This window comes from Zingiber officinale, chromosome 7A, assembly GCF_018446385.1.
Source record: "Zingiber officinale cultivar Zhangliang chromosome 7A, Zo_v1.1, whole genome shotgun sequence".
Classification (NCBI taxonomy): domain Eukaryota; kingdom Viridiplantae; phylum Streptophyta; class Magnoliopsida; order Zingiberales; family Zingiberaceae; genus Zingiber; species Zingiber officinale.
Genome location: NC_055998.1, coordinates 71077847 through 71087030, shown reverse-complemented (window position 1 = coordinate 71087030; position 9184 = coordinate 71077847). Strand labels below are relative to the sequence as shown.

Here is a 9184-nt window from a genome sequence, read left to right as displayed (position 1 = left end):
TTTGTTTTCTTCCTTGTATTAGTTTGTTTTTGCTTATTTCCGCTGTGCTAACAAAGTTCTGGAAGAAAATTTGTGTAAGTTTGCTAAGAGGCTATTCACACCCCCCCTCTCTAGCCATCCGAATATCCTAACAGTAGAGAGTTTCAAACTAGATCCATAGTTAATCACCATGATACAAAGTCACAAATTTGGAGGAGAAATATCAGAAAACCCATATTTCCATCTTGAAGAATTCTTGAGGCTTTGTGATATGATAAACCGTGAGGGTGTCTCAGCGGATGCAATTCGATTGATGGAATTTCCTTTTAGTATTAAAGATCGGGTAAATACTTGGTTTAATTTTCTTTGCCCTCAAAGCATCACAAGTTGGAAACAATTGGAGCAGCAATTTTTGAATCATTTTTCCCCTCTAAGAAGAACAGTGCATATGAGGAATTATATCACAAATTTTGCTCAAGCAGATGGAGAATCACTATTTGAAGCATGGGATAGATTCAAGAGTCTACAAAGGCAGTGCCCTCATCATGGTTTGGAAAAATGGCTGACCCTGCACATATTCTATAGGGGAATTTCTTTCTCAAATAAGTGTTTGTTAGATTCATCAGCTGGTGGTTCTTTCATGAATAAGAGTGTGGATGAAGCATATACATTAATTGATCAAGTGATATTGAACCTCCATGAATGGTTGAACAAAAGTTGGATGGAATCTCCCTCAAAAATTCAAAAAGTGCAAGCCATAAATGCAAGAGTGCCTGTCAAACAAATTGCAATTTAACCATCTAAGAGTCTTGAAATTCACAAGTCACAGAATGAGGGGTCCAAACAGTTAGAGGCAAAGATTAATAGCATAGTTTCAAAATGGTTCATACATGATCCCCCTCCTACACATATAAGATCTAGTGAAAATGGTAATGATATTAAGTTGAGAAGTGACAAGAATCATGAAGAACTCCTGGAAAAGGACTTGTACAAAATTGAGGAGAAGAACAATAGACGACCTCAAAAACTTAGTTCCATTACTCCAAGAAGTTTCCAAAAGCCACAAGTACCTTTCCCTAAATGATTGATCACACCAACACTAGATAAGCAAGTTGGACCTCCTCCACAAGCTCAAAGGGAATATGGGAAAAAGGAAGTTCAATCAATCCCAAGACCTTCACTAAGGGTTCCTTTTCCACAAAGGCTAGTGAAGGTCAATGAAAACAAAGACTTTAAAAACTTCTGTGATTGTAATACGGTTGAGTGTAGATTTCAGGATGTATATAAACATGAAGACTCTTCAAATGAGAATTGTGATGATAATGCAGTAGATAACAAGTTTTCATATATACTTTTTGGATTTATAGGGGATTATGGTGAAAATGAATTTTCAGATGATGAATGTAATGAGGTAGATCAACTTAAAAATGCAAATGAAGTCAATGATCCTGCTGTCATAGATTCTCCTACTGAGGATATAGATGTTGGTTTATTTTTTTGATGTTTGTGTTGATGATGATGTTATGAAAGGAAGTATAGGGAGCTGTGTTGTGGAAGCAGCATCTCAAGAATCACCTCCTTTATCCACACAACTCTTAGAGACTATGAGAATTGCAAGGGTTGAATATGTTATGGACCAATGTGTAGGGACTCATGTAGATATGGCTAAGTCTCAAGAATCACAACCTTTGGTAGCACCAACACTTGAGCTAGAGTCAGAACCATTATTTGATTCAAAAGAAGTCACTGTTGGTGCGGTAAGTATTCGACAATCGAACCTAAGTTTTGATAATGACAAAGGATTCAAAGTTAAGGTCATTTGTGATCTAACATGTTTGAATGAGTTTGTAGAAATGTCCTAAGTGTACTTAGGTAAAAGTCCTAGCTGTTGTTAGTTAGGTGGAAAACCCTAGGGGGTGGTAACCCTAGGTCCTAGGGATAGTAACCCTAAACGGAAAGTCTTGGCAAGTCGAGGGCTTCGGGCAAAAGTCCTAGAGTCGAGGACTCTAGGTGGAAACCTGGTGTCTCGAACCAGGTGGAAGACTGGACGGATCGTGGAGCGGACGTCCAGGAGAAAGTCCTGGAGCCTCGGGCACTGAGCAAAAGTCCAATCAGTCTGGAGGACCAGTCTGGCAGCAGGTATACTCTCCTGAGTGGAGTAGGTGAGTGTGCGTTCCCCAGTGAGGGAACAGTAGACGTCGGTTCGACCTAGGGTTTTCGGACGGCAATTCAAAGTCAGAACCAGACAGTCCGATGACTGCCAGATATTTATCTTAACCTTATTGCATTATGTCTAACTCTATTTTGCAGGATATATTTTATATTTTGGACTAACACATCTTGCAGGGAGCAAAAAGGATGTATAGCCTTAGATGAACATTACCCGAGGTGCCCTCCATGGAGCTTAGAGGCGCCTCGGGTGCACTAGCCGAACACCTCCATGTAGCAGGGCAGAGGGCGCCATATGGAGCTGAGGGCATCCTGGACGCTGAGTAGAGGGCATCCTCTATGGAGCTGAGGGCTCCCTGGATGCAGGTGGAGGGGGCCTTTCATGCGGTTGGAGGCGCCCTCAGACGGATAAGCAGCGAAGAAGTCAGAGCTTATCCACACTGCGGATTTGGCGCAGATGAGAGTGCCCTCCATGGTGTTGGAGGCGCCATCCACAGTGTTGGAGGGTGCCCTCCATGGGCCTTATAAGGCAATCTCGAGCAGCAACTTAGGAGAACAACAAAAACGTGATCCATCGTCCGTGTACTGCTCAAAGAACCATCTGATAAAGCTGTAGCAAGACACTGATGACCTGAAGCTTCGAATTTCCTATTCTTAAGTTGTTGGTATATTTTTCTTACTGTACTTAATTGATGTACTCTAAATTGTAACTTTTACGAACTTATAGTGATTGCCCAAAGTAAACGCTCAACGAGCGTGGGCCTTGGAGTAGGAGTCGCCCCAGGCTCCGAACCAAGTAAAAAACTTGGTGTTTGCATGTTTGCAATTATTTTATATATTTTCGCTGTGTTTTACTCTTAATCTTCCGAAATGAAAGTGAAAGCCACAAGTGCTATTCCCCCTCGCCCCCCCCCACTTCTCCCAATCCCACACATCCATTTAGAACTTTCAGGTACCTTTTAGTAATGAAAGGTTAGTGCTTCTTGTGTACCTATGCTTGATTTTATTGAATGTGATTCCATTACTTATAATTGTTTTACCAAACTTGATATGGTTTTGGTTCTTACTTATTTAACTTGTATATGGGAGGTATATTTTCTTTTAAGTGTGTTGATTTTCATGGGGCCTATAATTGGAAACTCAATCTGAATTGTCTTCGACCACCTGAAAGAACTTCAAAGAAGATGAAGATGGAGAGAGTGATACTTCACTTTTAACTCCTATATTGAAAGCTACCTCCATAATAAGGGCCCTTGGTAGGAGAGTATTGAAATATCTTACCCCTCCAAGAGCGAGATTTAGATGAATCTAACGAGGTGGTCGAGCTAATGACCTTAAACAAGCACTTCTTGGAAGGCAACCCAAGTTCAATCTTGTTTTCATTTTAGTTTTAGTTTCCTACAAGTTCCTTTTTAGTTTCTTTACTAATAATAAAATCATATCCTCTACTTAATTTTTTTTTTGTCTATCTTATTTTTGTAGATTTCAAAGTTGTGGAGGAATGTGAGTATCGGATAGAGGAGTATCTTCAAGCACATGAATGTCAACCATTTGGAGCTCATCACTTGGTAATTTCTCTAAATTTCATAAAACCTCCTCCATATATTATTTCTAGTTTTCATTGGGACAATGAAAAGTTTAAGTATGGGAGATGCATTAGATGCATTTGGTTTAGTTTAGTTTTTGCTTATTTCTTTCTGCATAATAAATTTTTCCCAGTTGCATCATTCATCACATCATGATTGTTTATTCCCTAATGAAAAATGCTAGCATGTTTCATCTAGATATTTATGTTGTGTGATTTGGTATGCTAGTATGCCTATTGATCTATGTTTTCCTATCCATAGTAGCATAAAGTGAGCATTGTTATTACTAGAAGAATTTGAATGTTGGCCTAGTTTTAGGATCTTTTCACATTATGCTTGACTTGATGGTAGATCTTTTTAAAAATAGTCATGATTCATAGAACCAGACTAATACTCTTTCTTCTATGGTGACCTCTCAACTACATTTTATTTACTGGATAAACTCAGATCATGCAAGCTCATTTGGAAAAATCAATCCATACAAAAATGAAAGTTTGTTCAAGTTTAATACTTTGCAAACATTCAAAGAAAGAAAAAAATAAGGGATAAAAAATAGTTATCGTGCGTAGAAATTAGTAATTCACCCCTTCGAGACCGAGTTAGGTTACTGGAGAAATGAATGTTATGTTTCTCTTGATACTGAGTATTCCTTTGAGACCTTGTGTAGACGATGCATAGCATTTTTGTGGAGAATGAACCTTGCGTATGGCAGGTAAGTGCCTATCGCCGGAAGTATGAGGAACGCGGTTAAATGAAAAATTGACTAGGCTTAGAGATTGACACTTGAGAAAGTTAAGTCACTTATCACACTGAGCACGGAGAACTTCTACTTAGGTCACACTCAAATAATTTTTTTATCATTCCCATCAATGAAACTATATGATAGGTTTATATTGATTCATTAGGGATTATTACATGCCATCTACGCACATAAATCTAGATTGCGGGGTTTGCTTGAGGACAAGCAAAGGTTTAAGTCTGGGGGTGTGATGTGGGTAGATTATATACACTTGTAATCATGTTTTGACGCACATCTACTTGTATTTCATTAGCATAATCTATGTTTATTGCACCCTATTTCATTATAGTGTCATACTTCTATTATATTTTATTTAGAGATCTGCCCTTTGCTTGTTTTGATTGATAGGACGTGATTTGGAGCAAAAATGGAGCTTAAATGAAGTCTAGAGATTCCAGAGTGTTTGGACCATGTGGAACTCACACTGGCATGAGAAAAGTAAGTATTTCCATGTTCTGGCCATATGGAAACCACACTGCAATGTGGAAGATATGTGCGGGTCGTGTGGAGGTCATGTGGAATCCACACGGCAGTGTGAAGGATGTGTGGAATTTTTAGCACTGTGGACTAAAACTAAAATAGCCATAACTTTATGCTCGGTTAGAGTTACAGGTTTTTCTTTATATCAAAATGTAGATAACTTCAAGATCTACAACTTTGATGAATACTTCATCTAGAGAAAACCTTATCTTGATGGTATAAATGATGTTGCAATGAGACAAAGCCATGTAGAGCCATGCAAGAGGCGTGTGAGATCCACACGGTCGTGCAACACTTCTAGAGAGTAAGTAGTGGTTGGTCGTGTGAGCTACATGACCGTGCAGCATTTCTAGAGGTTAAAAAGAGCTAGGCTATGTGAGCCACACGACCGTGTAGCCCATCCAGAACTAAAGAAGAACATGGGCGTGTAAGCCACACGACCGTGTCAACCTAGCTGAAAGCAAGAAGAAGAAGGTCGTGTGGAGGCCACACGACCGTGTTAAGGGTCGTGTGGTTCCCTTGCCCTGCTCTATAAAAGGAGGTTTTCTCCCCTTCTCACTCATTTTTAGCTTGGGGCTCTTCCCCATTGCTTGGGGAAGGGTTCTCCCCTTTGGGGAGGCCCTAGATCTTCCATCTTCGTCGATCCATCCTCCTCAGGAGCAAGAAAGTGCTTCCAAGGGTGCTATGCCTCAAAGATAAACATTCTCTTCTCTCTATCTCCATGTATTGAGTTGTAGATTACTTTACTTATTGTCTTTGGTTGTAATTCCCTTGTAATGGAGTAGATCTCCAAATCTAGGATGTAGGAAGTAGTTGTGATGTATGAACTATGTATTTAGATATTTTCCTATGTTATGAAGTGTTTATATAATATTCTATTGTATATTGTGCCTTGTATGTATTTGACGAAATATGTGTGAGGACAATTCATGTAGATATAAGAGATTTTTCTTTATGTTAAGGTTGCTACTAGATTGGATAACCGGGGGATCCTTGTGACAGAAGGATACCCATTCAACCGGACATATTAAACCTTCGTTACAGAGGACATCGATACTTACCCAATTTCTAGAGTTAAAAGATCTTAACATAGGGACTGATCCTTATTAGGAAGATTAATTAGAGTTTAGAGGGCTCTCCAAAATTAATGTTAAGAATTAATCTGTAACGCCCCGCCCCTCCTGCTAGGGCGATGAGGGTTACTTGCGACACATACATACTTAACACAGCGGAAGTCTTACTTAGAGAATTTAAAAACCTTTTCTTACTTAAAAATCACCATAGACATAAAGGAACCACATAGCATACCTATCATAATTTTTTTGAGTCTTGATACCCAAACACATACTTAAGGTCATGGAGTCATAAAATGAAAACATCAACATGGCATATTTCTTATTAAACAAAAGCAGGTCTTTTCCTTTAGCCAGTCCACTACCGCACACATCCTTCTAGCCCCTCCTGCTGCTCCCCTAGTACATCCATTCCTTGCCTTTATCTGTGGTACAAGAAAGTAAGCTGTGAGCACTCATGGCTCAGTAAGTTCCTTTCCTACTCACAAAAATCGTAAAGCATATTAAAATCACAAGTCATAAGGCATAAAGACAAATGTATCATGTCAAGAGCATATCATGACATATCGTAACATAACATAAAGTATCATGGCATAACATAACATAAACATCAAACGTATCCTGTCATAGCATAACATCATCATAACTATCATGGCATAATCATAAAGTATAAGCATGGTAAACTCCTAACATATATCATGCAACATATGCAATATGTCTTTTGAAAACTTATACAATACATACTTAAACATAATCTCAACATGATTGGGGCCCCGGCTTGTACCACATACATAAATGCGCGCGACCTATGTAGGTCCAAGGTAGCAAGTCTTGAACCATACAAGGCATACATACTAGGCCCGTTTCTTAGTCCATCGACCTAGGGGCACTTAGGAGTCCATCCCTAACGAGGTCCGTTTCTTAGTCCATCGACCCCGGGGCGCTTATGGAGCCCACCCTTGGTACAAGCCATACATAAAGTAAAGTAGCATGTCATACATATCATAGTTCTTATTCTTTCATGCATATCATGTTTCTTGACATATCATAAAACATGCATTTTTTTGGGCACACAGCACATGCATGAATCATAGCATACAACATGAACATATCACTTATCATATCATAAAGCATGTATATTTGGGAACACAGCACATGCATGAATCATAAGCTTGCATAATGAACATATCATTTTATCATATCCTAAAGCATGCATGATTGAACACATAGCACATACATGGATCATAAGCATACATAAAAGAGCATATCACTTATCATAAAAGACATAACCATTCATGGAATCATTAAATAACAACTCTTGATTCATTCATAGCATGTGAGGTACATCTAGGTCACTAAACCCATATGGCCGAAAGTCATGAGTAGAGGCATGATCTCTAGACAACATACAAACATAAAAAAAATCTCATGCTATCTTCACATACTAGCATAAGAAAGGTCATAAGCATGTTAACCTAAATTTTTAAGCCCTCCTAGGTTTCCAATTCTTTCATGGCCGAAACCTTCATGAAGAGAAATCAAGTTCTAAGCAACATGCAAACATGTAAACCCTAACCCATATCATATCATATTTCATAAGGAACTACTTAAGCATATTTAGTTTGGGTTCTAAGTTCCTTAAGCTCCTAATCTTATCATGGCCGAACCCTAGCATGTCTCATTCTAGGTTACAAGTAGCATGGAAGTTTTGAACCTTAAGCCAATATCTTATACATTTCATGAGGAACAACATAAGCACATTTATTTTAAATTTCAAACTTCCTAGACCCATTAACATGTAGTGACCGAACCATACCTATCATGGAACTAGGTTTTTTTTTTAGTGGCATAAGAGCATTGGAAAACACAACTACATTTCATAGCATGCATCTCAAGACATCATAAGCATATATAAGTTGGGTTCTAAATTTTCTCTAGGCCTTTAAACTTGTAGTGGCCGAAACACATCAATCATGGGACTAAGTTTCTAGTGGCATAAGAGCATGGAAACCACAACTACATTTCATAGTACTTATCACAAGAAACATCATGAACATATGTAAGTTGGGTTCTAAGTTTTCCTAGGCCTTTAATCTAAAGGTGGCCGAAACATGTGAGCTTGGTTTTGTTTTTCATATGGCCTAAAAGCATGGAAACCCTACCCAATTCTCATGGCATCATAACAAGGAACAACATGAGTAAACTTAGTTAAAAATCTACACATCCTAGCTTTAAAACTTAGTGTGGCCGAAAGTTACATGTAACCAAAATTCTATGTAACAAGCAACCATAAAAACATCAACTAGTTTCATATCATTTATCAAGAAGGTCATGAGCCTCCTAGCCTTGGTTTAAACTTTCCTAGACTTCAAATATCATCATAACCGAATCTTCATAAGCATGAAATAAGATTCATAACTAACATACAATCATGGCATAACATTTTAGCTTCATGTCTTGTCTTAGGAGAAATCATAGCATGCTTAGTTTTAGGTTTTAAACTCTCCTAGGCCTTTACTTCTTCCATGGCCGAATATTCATGAGCATGGAAATGGAGTTTCAAACAACATACAAGTAAAATAAAAAGTTAACAACCTCATTATCATAGGGTACATAACACAAGAATAAGGAAACATGCTTAGTTTGAGTCTTAAACTTACCTAGTCTTCTTGTTCATGCTTGGCCGAGAGTCTAAGGCTTATGGATCTAAGTTTTCATTATTTATTCTAGCGTGGAAACCTTAGATTAACCTCTTACATAAAAATACATGTCACAAAGAAAAATAATGAGCATATCTAGTTACAAATTTCTTAGGCTCTTCTTCTTGTTTTGGCCGAATTTTTCATAAAGCAAGTCCTAGGTTTTTAAGCGATCTATCTTCATGGAAAACCATATAAACTATTGTACCACAGGTGAGGGGAAGCTTACCTAGTGTTCACTTGTAAATCTTTAAAGAATTGGTACCCTTGGTGAAGAGGAAGAAGGGAGCTTCTTCTTCTAGCACTCCTTTTGATTTCTCTTGCTTGGAAGGGTACACCTTGAAGGCTCCTTCTTGTAGTTTAGTTTTCTCTTAGGGAGAAACCTAAACTTGGCTTGTG

At 38.3% G+C, this 9184-nt stretch overlaps 1 non-coding gene across 1 annotated transcript; it reads right to left on the bottom strand.

Moving 5' to 3' along the window:
* Nucleotides 1-425: 425 nt before the first annotated feature.
* On the bottom strand, nucleotides 426-531 carry LOC122003146. The gene has a single exon (XR_006117816.1). It is a non-coding gene; the product is annotated as a small nucleolar RNA R71 (small nucleolar RNA).
* Nucleotides 532-9184: the final 8653 nt, after the last annotated feature.